Source organism: Propithecus coquereli, unplaced genomic scaffold, assembly GCF_000956105.1.
Source record: "Propithecus coquereli isolate 6110/MARCELLA unplaced genomic scaffold, Pcoq_1.0 Scaffold57, whole genome shotgun sequence".
Taxonomy (NCBI): Eukaryota; Metazoa; Chordata; class Mammalia; order Primates; family Indriidae; genus Propithecus; species Propithecus coquereli.
Window position 1 is genome coordinate 4,217,199 of NW_012151618.1, and position 17,743 is coordinate 4,234,941.

The window sequence follows — 17,743 nt, forward strand, 5'->3', positions numbered from 1 at the left end:
TATGAAGTTTCTTCAAAAAATTAAAAAATATAAATACCATACTATCCAGCAATCCTACTTCTGGGTATGCATCCAAGGAAATTGAAATCGGGATCTCTAAGAGATATCTGTACTCTCTTGTTCATTGCAGCATTGTTCACAGTAGCCGAGACTTGGAAACAACCTAAATGTTTGTTGACAATGAATGGGTAAAGGAATTGTGGTATATACATACAATGAAAAATTATTCAGCCTTAAAAAATAAATAAATCTTGCCATTTGTGACAACATGGATGGACATGGAGAATATTATGCTAAGTGAAATAGGCCAGATTCATAAAAAAAAAAAAAATACAGTATGATCTCACTTTTATGTGGAATCTAAAATAGTCAAAGTCACAGAAGCAGAGAGTATGGTGGTGGTTGCCAGAGAAACTGCAAGGTCATGATGGTTAAAAGGAACAAAGTTTCAATTCTGCAAGTTAAATGAGTTCTGAAGATCTCCTAATAGCATAGTGCCTATAGCTAACAATATTGTATTATGTACTTAAAATGTGCTAAGAAGGTAGATCTTATGTTAAATGGAAAGAAATTCTGAGAGGTGATGGACATATTTACGGCCTTGATGGTGGTGATGGTTTCACAGGTGAATATTTCCAAACTCATCGAAATGTATATATCAAATATATACAGCTTTTTATATGTCAATCATACCTCAAGAAAGTAGTTTTTTAAAATGGAAATTATTAAGTTGGAACAGAAAGGAAGGAAGGAAGCCCACCCCCAGATCCCGGTCCCAACACCTGCCAGCCTGTAACTTCTCCAGCTCTGGCAGAACTCGAAGGTTTATTCTCTGGAGAGGGTAAAGACCTCAGGGTCTCTGAGGCACACCAGCTGCCGTGGAGGCAGGGGGAGGCAATAAGATGTGACATAGTAAATATCAAGACACTCCATCACCACCCATTCCTCACCAACACGACTGGACTCCCAGAAAGCAGGCGTACTCCACAAGAGGTGGCTACAACAGTCTTCTCTGGAGATTCTGCCCAGCCCAGGAGGGAAGGCCTAAAGATAGAAATGATGAGTCCATGACATACTGATCTAATTAAAATTATAATGTAACTATTTGGGGAGAAAGAGGGGTTAAAAGTGGTACACATGTATGGTAGGGCTACATGGAGAAATGAGCTAAATTCTCTTCTTCCATACACTATCAATAGATAATGCCCAATCTAAAAAATTGACCATGGAAATGTAAGTGCATCATTTCAAGACTAGGGGTGTAACTGCTGGCAAAGTTAGCTAACTGCAAAAGTTGCGTGGTTGACTCTGGGGAGCAGGAAGTGGGCTGGGGGAGGGGAGTCCGCTGGCTTTTTGTAACAGGCCTTGTAGAACTATGCCCATGTATAACTTTGATAAAATTTTAAAAATTAATTAATATGAAATAAAATTTAATGTCCGTGCTTTCATTTTTTTTTTTTTTTGGATGATGTAGGACATCACAATAAACATCACTAACTTGCTGTGCTATGTTCTCAGGATCTAGGATTTACACTGAAGAAGGATGTTGAGGACCTGAGCTCTGGAGACGGTGGTTTTGAATCTCAACTTTACCTCACTGGCTGTGTGCCCTTGAGCAAATTACCTAACCTCTCTGTCTCAGCTGCCTCATCTATGGAACAGGAATAATTATAGGATTATTCTGTAAGGAATGAATTATGTAATACTTATAAAGTGCCTAAAACCATGTTTGGCACATAGGAAATGTTTGATAGCGATTTTTATTAAGGCATGTTTGCCCCTGTAATAAATGGCTCCTCACCATTTGGTTGATGTATGGACGTACTGATTTTATGTCTTCTGTTAATTTACATTTTATTCTCTCTGTCCCCACCTTTGCTGTCTGTCAGTCAGCCAGCTATCCCTCACCACGCTAATCAGTGTGGCTTCCTAGAACAACCCCGGCACCTTAACAACGTGCTGTTTCTAATTGACAAGCCACCTGGAAACCAAATGACCAGGCTTATTAGAACTGTGTGTAAAATGGAGGAGAATGGGCCCCCAGACAGGTTCTGAGAGTCTCTCTGTGAGGCAATTTGGCCAGTTTCAGCATATTAACCCTCTGCCTGACTGTTCAGAACCCTTAGCGCTTACTTCCTCATTGTCAACTGTGGGTCAATAGGCTGGGTGACACTCAGGTGACCAACCATCCCAGTTTACCAGGGACTGTCCAAGTTATAGCACTAAAAATCCTACATCCCTGGAAATCCCATCCCTGCACCGAGCAAATAATCCTTTTGAGCCTGTTTCAACATCTGGAAAATGAAGGATAACATCTACTTTGAAAGGCTGTTGAGGATTAAATGAGGAAATGCTTGTATAATTCCTGACACGTATAGTAGATTGCATATTGTCATTGTCAACTCTAATCAGGTGGCAAAAGAAAGTATTCTTAGAAACATAACCCGCAACTTGCTCTGTATACAGTGGGTCCTAGAAAGCTGAATTGTTTGCTTTTGTGAATTTCCTTCCACCTTTGTCATATACAATTTGTTTCAAGGACTAAGACACATTAAAGAAATTGAATAATTCAACACTGCTGACTTCTCTATGGGGCAAAGGCCTGACGGGTTTCCACCACCTTTTCATACACATGACTCTTTTACACTATGGGAACCCTGGGGTATTTATGTCAGTAGCTGCTTCTGAACTTGCAGACAGAAAATCAGCTCACCTCACCAGTAACGATATCAGGCATCATACCTGAAATTAGTTTTTAATTTGCATTTCACTTTTTTCCTTCATACTGGCACCAAATTATTTAGTCTTCTAATGGACTGCCAAACCATTCGCTAAATATGTCGACTCTATCCCCGAAAAATAAGGGCTCTTATCACCAAAGAGATGAAATACCACTTCTGGCCTCCAGAGCTAAGCAACTCACTACTCCATAGTTATTAATTATAGCCTGGAAGAAGTTGCTCACATGTATGCACCCCACAAACTCAAGGGCAAAGTTGCTACAAGAAAAGTTACAAAATTTGGGGTAGATAACGGAAAGGATCACAAGTTACTCAATCCAAAACATGACCTGGGAACCCTCTAGGAGGCAACAGAGAGAGCAGAAACAGCCAGGCATGGAAGAGACTTCCCTATAAAGGTTCTCAACTCCCTCCCTCCCACACTAGTATTTCTTCTGCCAATATCCCCACTCAGTCCCCAAGGCCTGTGAGCACAAAACACGGGAGAACCACACAACCTCATAGAAGCCTTGAGGGTCATCTGGTCAACCAATTAGGGCAGGAGTAAATGGACCCAGAACTGGCAGCAGAATCACCTGGGGTATCTGATAAAAATACAAAGTTCTGGGTCCCACCGAGGCCTCTGAATTAGGATCTCTGCAAGGGAGGGCTAGGGAATTTGAATTTCTAGCAAGCTTCCCAGAGATTTCCTGGTTATGCATAGTAAGGTTTGAGAGCCACTGTTCTAGGGAGACAACAGATAGCAAAATGCACAACTCTAACCTGCAGGTGAAGATCAGCCTCAGATTCCAAATCTTATAATAGGGATAATAACACTGACCTAACAGGATGGTTGTGAGCATTAAATGAGATAACAAGTAGTGGCCTCAAGCATGGTGGCCCAGATACAGCAGGCTCTAACTAAATATAATATTAGTCTATTTACTCTCGGTATATGACATTCACATGAAGACTTATAACAATAGTTCATGTTTTGAATAAATGTCAACGAGGAAAGCAGATGGCTAGCATAAGTTAAGGCCTCAATGTTAATGAGTCATCAACTACAAAGGCCAAGGATCAACTACAAAGGCCAAGGATGGCAGCTTTAATGTTAACAAGGGGTGGGCTGTAAAATGTGCCAGCAGACAGTAGTTCTCAAGCTTCAGAGTGTATCAGAATCACCTGGATGGCTTTGCAACGCAGACTCTGGGTCTCACCTGAGTTTCAGATTATTCAGCAGGTCTGGGGTGGGGATGAGAATATGCATTTCTAACAAGTTCCCAGAAGGTATTGATATTGCTGGTCCTCTTCTGACATTTTGTAACAAAAAAGAAAAACTATGCTGCTTGTACTTCCTGTTTGACACCACACTGTAGTTACATGTAAATAAAGAAAAAAGTAATAAAAAAACAGTTTCTAAGGCTGTGCTGCCACCATCCCTGAGAATCTTTCTTACTATGTTTTTGAACGACAGGGATATTTGAGTTCCATCTTCCCACTCACTAGCTGTGTGACCCTCAGTGAGGAACATGATCTCTTTGAGCCTCAGTTTACTCACCTGGGAGTAGAGGTGGACTCGGGTCAGTGGTTCCCAAACCTGCTGTGCACCATCAATCACTAGAGCAGCATTTTAAGTAAAACGTGTATTCCCCAACGCTACCCCCAAACCTAACGAATCAGAATCTCCAAAGGAGAAATTGAAAAATGTGTTTGTTTTGTGTAGGTATGTTTTAAACAAAAATTCCTTGTGAAATTTTCATGGGCAGCCAGTGTTGGGGAACCATCAACATGGCGAGCTTTCAGGCCTCTTCCAGCATTAAAACTCTCTGATCTTTCTGATTTCTAAGTACCTGTGTCCTGAGTCTGTGCTTACCAAGTAGCCTTCTCCTTTTATAATATATTTGCTTCCCATGCAGTAGGAAGCAAGTACACTAGTCCTCAAAGAAAAGAATCTAGTCCGCTCAGCAGTTCCATTTCTCATGTACCAATAAATTGGCATTCTGGTTTAGTTTAACAAATAAAGTCCAATGTGTAGGAGAAAATATGAATTGCATAGGACTGAACCTGAGTTTGTCATTTCCAAGGAACAGAAAGGAGATGAGGTTGGAGGAGAGAGGCCCAGGGATGAGCTGAGCTCAGGGAGGTGATCAGCGCTCACATCACAGAGGCCCTTCAGACCACGGCTACGCGTTTGGGTCTCATACCCAACGCGATAGGAAGCAACTGGGGAGTTTTAAACAGAAGAAGGATATGATCCGAATTCCTTTTTTTGGAAGATTGATGGCTTTATGTGAAAAATGGGCTACTGGGGGAGAGGGGGACCAAGAATGGGACCAGAAAAGCGGCAGTACAGAGAGGAATGATGGTGGTTTTTAGCTGGCAGCTGGCACAGAGTGGGTACTCAGATATTTCCGCACTGCTTTAACATAGGTAAAAATCATAATATACGTGTTTCACTTCCTGTGATATTTCAGAAAGATTCAAGGAAGAGACCCTGCTTGTTAGTAAAGTTCCATCTAGAAGTCACTTCCTTTGAACAACAAAACAACACAATTTTGGATTGCCTGCACCCTACAACTGGTTACAGTCAAGAAATATTAGCATAGGGGCATAAAAAGAACACACCAGGAAATCATCAGATCAGCCTTCAGAAAACCTCTCTGCCATCAATTAGCCATGTGTCCTGGGGCACAGCTCTGGACCTCTGGGAGGGGAGGTTGGGCTACACAGTTTCTAAGGTCCCGACCAGCCCTTAAATTACACAATTCTACAAGTGCAACAAATGTGGTTTCCTTATCTGGGTGGCAAAATAGCCTGATGACTCAGGGAGAGGTTTTTTGTTACTGACTTTCAATTTCCCCCAGAGAAGTTGGAGTTAAGCAGGAAACGGTGTTAATGAAGAAACTGCCCAGTCTTACTATTTCCTTGGCCTCTCTGGCACAAGGGTACGGTGGTCAGCTGGAAATTGGGAAGTAGACACTCTAGGCTCTGAGAGCATAGGTCCCTGTGTAACCCTTCAGTCATGCTCTCTGTGGCCTTCTGGCAGGCTTCTGCCCATGTGGAAGTGTGTAACAGACAGGCACTGGAGACCGACCTCTCACTTCCTCCTACTGGTAGGCTGTCCCCACAGGGTCCACTCCTCTCCAACCTGGCACCTCCATGAGAAGCTCATTTGACATGAGCCCTCGGGGCAAGGGTTCTCAGCCCGACTGCCCATCAGAGTCTCTTGAGGAGACTTAAAAACAAAATACACATACCTGAGCCCTATCTCACATTCAATGACTTAGAATCGGGGTGAGGGAGAGGTTAGAAAAACAACGGTGGTAGAGTTAGGCTTAGGTAGCTTTATATGATGGAGAAAGTTTATAACTTCGGAAACTGCAAGCCAGAGAGGTTCAATGGTTTGTCTAATGCAGGGTTTCTCAGCATGGACGCTATTGACATCTTGGGAAGGATAATCCTTGGTTGTGGGGCTGTCCTGTGCATTGTAGAATGTTTAACGTCCCTGGCTTCTATGCACTACATGCAAGTAAGTAACTCCCCAGTTGTGACAATCAAAAATGTCTCCAGACTTTGCTAAATGTCCCCTGGAGGGAGGGGGAGAAATCACCCCCAATTGAGAGCCACTGGTGAGATATCAGAAAGTTAATTATCAGCAATATTGAGACCAAAAATTAGCCTACTGATTCCTGGCTGTGTTGGTTCTTCCACATTCAAGTAGGAGCTGTGGAACAAGGGATGAGTCACTGCCTGAGGAAATACTGCAACCTTCATGGCCCTGTGTGCCTAGAGAAGAGAGGGGGTAATGGAGAGCTGGCCTTGTCCCTGACAAGAGAAGCCATATTAGGTCTTCAGTATCTGACTGTAAGGACAATACCTTATCTCTTCAAGGGATGCTAGACCTCTTCACTCATTCTTGGGGTCACTCCCTTGCAGTGGTGAGATTCATTATGAAAATTAACCACGTATAGCAAGAAACAAAGAAATCCTGACCACAACCATGGATTATATTTAAAACATTCTTTGGTATCTCAGATGAATATTTAAGTCATGACCTATTTCTGTATGTGTCATCCCCCCGCCCCATATTAGGGATAGCACAGCAAGAATAAAACTACCTTAACGTCACATTGAACTAACCGATTGAGACACCTTGTCTTTGCTTTTAATGATACAAAGGTACAGGAGATTAGTATCCAGCCAAACCCAGATAGGACTGGACCAGCCACCCATGTGGCGGGATCAGGCCAAGGCAGATAAACTGCAGCAAATCAGAACGAACAGATTTTTCGGTCTCTTGGCAACCAATTTTATTATTATGCTTTGACCTGGCAGCTGGTAAGGCTTTATATGAATTAATCAACAAGGCTATGAAAAAACAAGATTAGTGGTTCTGAAATACGGCATTCTAGTGGCAGTTAGAGGAAGCATGTTCATTTTCAAGGCTGCTTTCTTAAATAGGTACTAATAATTTTAAAATACTTATAAGAATAAAATAGTGTTTAAAAAGAACACATCTCCAATGTGGCAAGTCACATATACCTGTCTATCTACCTTGGTCCTTGCCATATGTCTATCTTTCATATTTATTCTATCAAAATACAAAGCGATGAGGAGTGTTGTAGGAGTAAGCCACTCAAAGCAAGCAGGCTTTCAATAAGACAACACTTGGTTGTCGTGGAATTACATTCAGTAAGTCTACCTTGATCAAAGCATCTTACAATATGTACTCAAAAGGTACAAAAAAAAATTAACAAGATCATAAAAGGAATAAAAATACATTGAACTACAGGCTTTCTGGCACCAAAACAAGGAATATCAAATAGTGGCTTTCAATAGTCATGTGGCTGTCAGAGAAAAGTCAAAGGTGTCTCACGAGAATGGCTTTGGCTGCCACATGTTGGGTCTGGAGACCAGAGGGACAGTGTGATAATGAAGTAATCATGAGTGGGTGACAAGAGAAATGATTAAGGGTCAACAGTAAAACATAAGCAACTTATACATGACATTTTAATGGAAAAGATCACACAGCAGACCAACCCCTGGTCCCCAAGTCCCAGTTCTGGGTCTGCCACTAATTCTGTGTGACTTTGTTGAAGTGACAATCTCTCTGGATGCAAATGTCCTTAACTATAAAAGACTGGAATAAAACTAAATTTTTTCTAACTTTCATTACTTCTAATACCCCTTGAGTTTACAAATCTTCTCCTTCCTTTAGATGGTTACATGCACAGTCACCAAAACGAGCCATAGCTCAGCCATTCTTTGGACATGATCACAATCAATGCATTTGCTATGCATAAACATGACCTCCAACTAGGGCTGCCAGATAAAAAACAAGACACCCAGCTACATTTCCATTCCAGATAAACAATTTTTAGAAAAAGTTATCAAATGGTGCATGAGATATAGGAAAAAATTATTTATTGTTCATCCAAATGCAAATTTTACTTTTTTTTTTATTTGCTAACTCTGGCACCCTACCTCCATCCCCACATTAGAAGTTCAATCTTAAGAAGCAAAAGTCTGATTCCATGTACGTGGGTAGTTCTAAGAGTAGCTAGCTAAAGCATTAAATGGGAGGCCTTCTCAAGAGTAACATATACAGAGGAAAAAAGCAGAAAAGGAGGCAGGGTACAGTGGCTCACTCCTGTAATCCCGGCACTTCAGGAAGAAGAGGGAGGATCACTAGAGCCCAGGAGTTTGAGACCAGTCTGGGCAACACAGCAAGACCCTGTCTCTGAAAAAGAAAATCAGATGGACACAGTGGCACACTTGTAGTCCCAGCTACTCCGGAGGCGGAGGCAGGGAGGTGGGAGGATCACTTGAGCCCAGGATTTAGAGGCTGCAGTGAGCTACGCTTGCACCGCTGCACTCCAGCCTGGGCTACAGAGTGAGACCGGTCTCTAAAAGAAATTTTTTTTAATTAAAAAAGTGTGTGGTGTGCCCTCTGAGTGCTGCACAACCAGACAGAAAGGCTAAAACAAGCTGAATGCTCCCTGCTCCACACACCGCACCCTATTGACATAAAGTTAATTACAAACCCTTTATCTCTGCCTCCAACTCAGTGCTAATGTCTGCTCCCAAGGTAATCAGCTTAAGGGAAACCAGATCATAAACTCAAACTTCCTGACCAAGAGGCAGAGGAACAAATACAGATCAAGCAAAATCTACGTGAGGCATAAAAAGTGAAGGCTATGGAAGGCAAAAATTACTCTCATCAAGAGCCAGTCTTGTTTTAACAATAAAACAATTTTGCTTCTTAGCGGCTCAGACTTTAAGCCTAAAAGCCCTGTTTTGTTTATCAGAAGATATCAAACCTATTATAATTTATTAGGAATATATACATACCCCATATGTACGTAAAAACAATTCTTTCATATTGTGCAGTGAAGATAGGACACATTCCAAGATAAGTTTAAACAACAATGGATGATAGATTCAATTTTTAAAATGACATTGAAAATTAATTACCATACTTTCTAGGCCAAATTAATTCAATTCTCACTGAGAATTCTCACAATTCTTCATTCAGCAGGAAACCCCATTGAACTATAGCCAATACCGCTCTATCAGCAGCAATAGGACAAGGTGGATTATAACAAGACACTTGCAGCTCTGGTCCAGAATAATTAAATATTTGGACTAGATGCATTTCCAATGATGACAATTAACCAAAGTGTATCCATTAACTTAATCGTATGTTTAGCAAGTTTATTGAACACTTACTTTGTCCAAGACATCTTGTAATATAAGACTCAAAAATAAGCGGAAATCATGGATATTTTTGCAAGATATTACAATCTAGTCATGCAAATAAAGCCAACATACACAACAGCTGACAGTCTAAAGTAGTCACATAATTAAAAGCCAAAATGAATCTCGGAGTTGGCAATTTCATTTAGAAGCCAGAAAAAGATTAATTCACTGTGGTGCCAAATATTCATCAAGAAATTAATTTCCATTTTCTTAAATTTCCAAGAAATTTCACTTTCTCCCTAGATCAGTACAAGAGGCCAAAATACCGGAGAAAGGCACTAAATGGCCCTGCCCAGTCTGCCCAGGCTACGGAGCACAGGGCCTCCCTCTGCCACCATGGGAAAGACCATGAGCCCTCACCTTTCTACTTATTTGGTCTTTCCCTTTTTAAGGAAGATAAGGCCATTATCTTGGGGGAAATCAGAGGATAGAAGAGGAGAGACTTAGGAGATGTTAATGTATCTATGGGCATTGCTTCTCATAGAAAAAATGGGAAGGAATAGCAGAGTAATTTCCAATCCCTTTTCATTAATGTTTTGGTTTTTCGGTTTTGGTTTTGGTTTTTTTGTTTTTTTTGTTTTTTTTTTTGAGTGCTTCCTATGTGTCAGAAATTATTCTCTGTGCTATGGACACCACAGTGAAGAAGACAAATTCCTGGCCCTTGCAGAGCTTGTATTCTATCAGTGGGGAGACAGATATTGTATGTGTGCATGTGTGTGTGTATGATGACAGTTAATGTTATAAATACTCTAAAGAAAAACAAGGCAAGGTAAGGGGGTAGAAAATGATAAGAGGGGTGAGGGACACTGTTTTAGATAGGGTGGTCTCTAGAAAAATGAATTTGACCTGAATAATATGAGTGAGAAAGCCATGCAGACATCTGAAGAAAGAGTATTCTAGGAAGAGGAAACAGCAAGTGTAAAGGGCCTGGGGTGTGGCTGGAGTGGAGTAAGCAAAGAGAAGAGTAATAGAAGATGAAGCCACATACCGTGTAAGGGCCTCATGGATATCATGATGAGGACTTTGTTTTTTCTTCTGAAATAAAAAGCCACTGGAGAGATTTGAGCAAAGTGACATAATGGACTCAGACTGCTGTGTTGAGAATAGACTGTGGAGTGGAGAGGATGGGAGCAGGAAAGCCCTTTAGGAGACTTTTGCAGTAATCCAGGTAACAGAGATGACAGGAACTTGGTGGAAGAAGCAGAAGTGCTGAGAAATGGTTATTATCCTGGATATATTCTCAAGGTAGAATCAATGAGATTTGCTGAGGGATTTGACCTGGGGGATGAGAGAAACAAAAGAATCAGGAGTGATTCTAGGATGTTTAGTCTGAGCATCTGGAAGAGGGACGTTGCCATTCATTAAGATGCAAAGACAAAGGAAAAAGCAAATTTGGGAGAGAAAACTCAAGAGTCTGGCTCCTAGAGATTGGTGCCCACTTCAAAACCTTTACATCTATTCTAGAACTAAGGCAACAGAAATTGGAAAGTTGACCTTAAATTTCATATGGAAATTCAAGGAACCCAGAATAGCCAAAACAATCTTGAAAAAGAACAAATTTGGAGGACTTACATGTCCTGATTTCAAAGCTTATACATAGCCACAATAATCAAGGCAGCATGATACTAGCCTAAAGATAGACATAGATCAATGGAATAGAACTGAGAGTACAGAAATAAACTCTCACATTCATGGTCAATTTTCGACAGAGGTGCCAAGGCCATTCAAAGGGGAAATAATAGTCATTTCAACAAATAGTGCTGGGAGAACTAGATATCCACATGCAAAAGGATGAAGCTGGACCTCCTCCTTTACACCACATATAAAAATTAATTTAAAATGGATCAAGGAATGAAATGTAAGAGCTAAAACTATAAAACTTTCAGAAGAAAACATAGACATAAATCTTCATGACTTTGGATTTGACAATGGCTTCTTAGGTTTGACACCAAAAGCACAAGCAATAAAAGAAAAATAGATTAATTATGCTTTATCAAAATTAAAAATCAAGGCAATTAAGAAAGGAAGGAAAGAAGCAAGGAAGGGAGAGAGAAGGAATGAAGGGAGAAAGGGAAGGAAGGAAAAAAGAAAGTAGGAATGAAAACCAACATAAGACACAGAAAAGAATGATCCTCAGACAAGGTTTTTCAGCATTATATTACTTTTTCTTCATTTCTAACCATCTGCAGAAACTGCTTTCCGGGCTATTTTTCCCCTAAAGCAAGTTTTTAAGAAGGCAAAAAAAAAAAAAAAAAAAAAAAAAAAAGAAAAAGGAAACAGGAACAGTGGGGCACTCACACATTTAATCAGCAATGATTACAGAAAACTTACAAGGCATAACTTACAAGGCAAAACTTACAAGGCATATGGTCCCCTACCCGCCACCCCAACATCTGACTGATACAGGAACCATGAAGCGAGAATTCGTCCAGCAGGGAAGAACAGCTGTCCCCACAGAGGTGAGGAAGAGGCCCCTGCTGCAGAAGATTCTGAGGCCACGCGGGTCTGCGCGGCCAGCAGCAGCAAGGCCAGGAAGGCTCAGCCAAGGGCTCACAAGATTCCCTTAGGCCAGGCCTAACCTGGCTTAACTGGTGACAGAGACGGGGCTTTGGCAATAGTTACCGAAACCTGTCATCGCATCAGTCACGACCAGAGGGCCTGGCTGTCAGGTAGGGTTCTCTGTCTGACCGACAGGAAAAGGGAGAACCTCTCCACGCAGCTAGCGCGCAGCGCAGACCCTTGTCATCGAGGGTGTAAAGACGTCAAAGAAACGGAAAACAATGGGAGGGAGGAAAGAAATAGGGGACAGTGCGAGCGGTCTGGGACCTCCCTCCTCTCCCGCCAATGAAGTGTCCTTTCCCCCTGAAGGGGACCCTCGCACCTGGATGCCACCGGGGGTGGCCTCAGACGCCGGACCGACCTGGAACTGCGCCCGACCAGCACCTCGCCCGGCCAATCCCCCCGCCCCCGCGGCGGCCCCCCGCCCCCGCGGCGGCCGTCATCTCTGCGGTCTGCGGGGGGCCCGGGACGGGCAAAGCAACTTTTCTGGCGGGCTCGGACGCCCGGAGGTGCGGAGGGAAGGAGCCGCAGCCTCCGACCCAGCCCCAGGGCAGCGCCGCCACTGCCCGGACACCTCGTTCGGCTCCCGGGATGGACGGGCAGCTGCGGGGCGCCCGGGGCCGGAGCGCGCCTCCCCCGCCGGGCAGCGCCCGCGCTCACCTGGCTCGGCCCCGCCGTCCTGTGCGCGCCGCGTCCACTGCCGCCGGCCTTTCTGGGTCCTCGGCGGGTATTTTCCGTCTGGCCCCACATCACTTCCCGTAAAGGAGAGCGAGGTGGGGGCGGGACCTGCTCGCCTCCCTCCACCTCCCGCTTCCTCCTGTCACCTCGGGGAGCGCCCCCCGCCCGCCCGCCGGGGGGTGGGGGCACCGGCGAGGGCGCGGGGCCGCCGCACCTGCCACAGGGCGCGCCTGGGACCCACGGAAAGGCCCCGGGTCGCCTCGTTTGCGCCGAGACAAATGTCCACTGCCTGTGCTGGAAGGCGCGAAACGATGGGGGTTGTTTTCGTTTTGAGATACGGGGGTGACATTTGCAAACTCTCCGAGCATCAGTTCGCTACGAGGTATGGTTGGTGACTCTCGCCAAATCTCCTCCCCCGAAAGCCGTTTTCCAAAGGTGTTTTCCAGGGCATCAGGTCGGCGTCTTGCCGTGGCCAGAGGTGCCGAGCGGCTGTAAATTGGCACCGCCGAGGTTCCTAAGTCCGGGGGCTCCTGCGGCGGCGCCCCCAGGTCTGTTCTCGGGCCGATCAGCGCCGGGCGTCCGGCTCCGCCTCTGTCCATCCCGCCGCTCCGGTTCCTCGCTGGTGTAGACCCGGGCACGGCCTTTCCGGGGCAACGGGAAGTCTGGGGTTCTTGAAAACGACAAGGGGGACGGAGGGGAGGTGAAATAAGTAAAAATTCTGTCAAGTAAAAATAAATATAATTCTGGGAGAAAATGACAGATGGAGTCTCTGCTCACACGGTTTAATTCAGATTATAAAATCACTCTGAATTTGTAAGGGAGTGCTAGAGAATTCGTTTTTTAAAAAGAGAAAAAATTACAATGCATTAAGAACGGGCTCCGTCAGGAGGAACCTGCGAGCCTTTGCTGCCACCCAGCGGCTCTTCCTCTCGGCGCCGACGGTTTTGCGTGGGCCTGGGGCCAGTTCAGGCTGAGCAGTTCCCACCCAGGGGCAGCCAAGTTTATCCTACAGTGGCCTGGAGGTCTGAACAGCAGCCTTTGGGCCTGCCCGGGAGGCTCTAAGGCAAAGCCCCTTGGAACCAAGTTATTTCCACTTCTAAGCGGAGCAAAATGTTTGGAAGCCTTAGGTCCGGCTTCTCTTACCTCTGTGCCGTCTCACTGAATCTGAGCCCACCTCCACCACAAATACCAGCTGTCCACTTGCCCAACTCCATCCTCCTTCCTCTCTGTGCCTACTCAGGTTGCATAACAGTACAGTTAGCTTCCCGGATATCTGTGCAATTTACAAAATCACATATAGGGGAACCAGCAGTTGGCAATTGTATACAACCAGTAGAACACTTGCAAGCAAACGTAACAGTAAACTCAAGATTAGAAATAACAAATTTCATCGTAGGGTGATGATTTTAGTGGCTGTTCCCCATGGGAGAGAAAGGCCTTCAGACTGTTGGTGAGGTTAAGAAAGGAAAAGTAACCCCATCTTCATATCTAGAGAAATAGTCCAAATGAGAAATAATAGAAAGAATAAGAAATCCAAGTAAGAAATAATAGTGATTTGAGTAAGGCAGTGGCCTTAATGAAGGAGATGAATGGATACATTTGAGATATTTAGGAGAGTTGAATCAAGAGGACTTCGTTGTAGGGGGTGAGGGAGAGGCAGGATTCCATGGAGATGCCCAGGTTTCTGGTTTAGGCAGCTAGGAACCATCTAGCAACAGCAAGGAAATCTAGTTGCAACAGGGAAGGAGGGTGAACTAAGCCATATGAAAGTGCTTAGGACATTTCCGTTTTGACACACTGGTACCAACAACATCCAAGTGAAGCTATTTGTATGTAGTTGAACAGGTTTATCTGGAGCACAGAAGACACGTGCTGCAGCTATTAATATTATCCAAAGGGTACTGGAAGACATGAGAATCAATGAGCTAGTCTAGAAAGTGAACTGAGAGGACAAATAGGAGGCTGTCACAAAACCCAGAGGAACACTCAGCATCTAAGGCATGAGCAGAGAAAATCCAAAAACCAATCTAAGGAAAAAGTGTCCAGCGAGGTAGGAGGAAAACGAGGAGAGTGTGTTCTTACAGAAACGGAACACATCTGGTACACCAGTTCGAAGCCATCCCTACACCACTTCTTACTCTAGCTACAACACTGGTGGCAGCATACCTCTTGCTTCCCACCCTGGGGCTTTTCCAACACTGCAGATTCCTACCTGAAACATGCAGAATCCCAGTTCCAGTATTTCTAAAACGATTGAAATCAGGGGTATCAGTAAGAACTCACGAATTGTACTACATAGAAATAGATAATAGATGTGTGCGTATGCATGTACTATCCAGGTCTGTCTGCTAAGAGGTCCCAGAAGCAATTATATCACAGTAGCTATGAGTACACTTAGCACCCAGATCTTGGTTTCTAGACACTCCTTTCCAATAAAAAGAATCCAGTACATGATCATATATAGAGAAAATCCCGAAGAATCAGAAAAACTATTAGACCTAATAAATGAAATAATCAAAGATGCAGGATCCTAGATCAACACACAAAAATTAGTTGTATTTCTACATATTAGTGAAGGAGAGACAGGCGAAAGGACACAGGATCCATCCTCAGGGAGGACGATTCCTCAGTTAAGGACTTATTTTAACTGAGACCTTAAATATATTTTTGTTTTTAAGCTGCATTAGCAAAACTTGTTTTTCAAAATTTCCCACTGTGAATGTTAAAATATATTCTTAAGTATTTTATACCTAATTGTAAATTTTTTTTCAAAAATCTTGTTTTGTATTTGTTAAACTGAACACGATTTTTGGATAATGTTTAAACATCACTTTTTGTACTTGAAATAAACATTTACTTAAAAAAAACAAAAAGGACACAGGAACCAGCTTGAAGGCATTCCCACCGGCCAAATCTGGGACAATGTGAACATCAAAATAAATAGTGTTTGTCAGGGCTGGCTTTGTGGGCATGTAACCAGGAGAGTCACGCAGAGCCTTGCACTCAGAATTTTAATGCTGTGCAGTCACTGTCTTGAAATTCTTCATAATTTAAACTTTGAATTTGTGGTTTATAAGTGAAGTCTGATGATACAAAGGAGCATGCTAAGAGCTTGGAGCCTCTGATCACGCCCAGGTGATACATATGCCTGACACTGCCCACTCCCCACCCCCTGGTTCCCTGGTCCCTGCCCAGCTCTGCCTCCCCTGCCTTGCTCCAGGGCAGTGACTGGGTCACCTTAGCTTGGGGAAGCCCACATTTCTCCATCTCCTTCCACCCTTGCAGTAACCTAAGTGTGGATGGGTGTAGGAGAGGTCAGGGTTGGGTGCATACCAATGGCACTGTCAACCTAAAAAGAAGACATCAGAGGAAAATATCTCCTAATATAATGATTTTATTTGGGAATAAGCTGAAAGGATTATAACCTGGGGTGCACTGCTATAGCAAACCACAGGTGCATTCAAAGAGGGGAGGGTAAAGGGAAGGTTTTATTGGCAAAAAGGAGTTCAAGTAAGCTGTTTGGAAATAGTTCATTGGTTCCAGACGCTCAAAGCATCTGTTGGCATCAGTTCATTGGTAAAGACAACGTTACCAGGCAAGTGTTCTTTCAAGAGAATCTTATCTGAATTGCTGAAGTCCTAAAGAATGTCTGGTGATAACTTTGTCATAGAAATATGTGGATACGTGAGAAACATGCAAGCCAGGCAAAGGATGAGAGGCATGAAGGACTTGAGAGAATTTCTTGTGGGGTTATTTTAAAAGGTCCTTGAAACAGTTTTCATCTTTAGATATGCAAGCATGAGCGCCTATCTTTTGTGCTCTCCCAATCCCAACTTGTCTGGGTCTGACCAGAGTGACTGTTATCCTGATATGCACAATGATAGGACGGCCTTGCTGATAAACAGAGAAAAATAAACTAACTTGCTGCCTCCAAGATTAACCACAGGGACCTTAACTCACTGTCTTTAAGATTAATCACCTGGCTGTTTTTGGTTTGTTTGGTTATTTTTTTTACTATATTGAATACTTTCTTTATTTAAAAAGCACTTATTGGAATACTTTCTTTATAAACCAGATATTGACAAAGTTTTTATTCTTTTCATTTTCTAATCATATGGGTCTTAACTCGCTGACTTTGAAAATTAAACTGCCTGCAGAGATTGTTTTTACGGCATTTGAAAAGAGCTGAGCAGACAGAAAGGAAATGTAAATCCTCCCTCCTCCTTTGTATTTGCCAGACCAGTTGGCCAGACTACATTGATAAGCCAGTCCCCTGGAAAAGAAAAAAGGGAAAAATGAACACCCTAACATCTCAAAGCTGTCTCCTGTTAATCAGCCTACAATAAATTTTTCTTTACCCCTTTACAACCCGCCAATAAAAAGCCCAAGGCACTTGGCCTCAGTGCCAACATACCTTCTTTCTTTCACTTTCGGGCTGTGTCCCTTTCCCTCAGGAAAAGTAAAATAAACTTCTTACTTCTTTCTATCCTAATCTTTGTGTTGAGAATTCTTTTTCCACCCTTATTGTGAGCCCCCCACCCTATTATGCAACTTTCATAGCTCTATGGGGTGGGCAAGAAGGCAGTTGGCCCTTCCCTGGTCTGGCAGTGCCACATACATTCTGCAGGCTACTCAGCAAGCGCCTCTTCCCACCGCCATGTAAGAATCAAGAACACACCAGCATGAGGGTTGCCTATTTGCATGGATTGGAGCAGTCAGCCCATGTGAAGACGAAATTGACTCCCTCAGCCCCACTCCAGGCCCTGCATTTTCATCTGCAATGGGCCTCACAAATCATGCAGCCAGCCCCGATAATAGCAATGGACTGTAACTTGTGGAATAAAATAGGAATCCGTGCATGAACCATGTTAATCTGTTTTGTGTATTCCCATCATATTGCATCTATTTAATCATGAAAAAGCATGAATCATGAAAAAGCATCAACAAATCCAATTTAAGAGACATTCTACAAAACAACAGGCCAGTATTCTTCAAAAATGTAAACATCATGAAAGACAATGACT

General features: G+C 43.3%; 1 protein-coding gene across 1 annotated transcript in view; it reads right to left on the minus strand.

Moving 5' to 3' along the window:
- Positions 1-12,811, minus strand: part of RAB27A (RAB27A, member RAS oncogene family) — a 72,145-nt gene extending 59,334 nt beyond the window's left edge. The window contains exon 1 of the mRNA XM_012658100.1: positions 12,702-12,811. The gene's annotated coding sequence lies outside the window, so the exon portion shown is untranslated. The remainder of the gene's footprint in view (positions 1-12,701) is intronic.
- Positions 12,812-17,743: the final 4,932 nt, after the last annotated feature.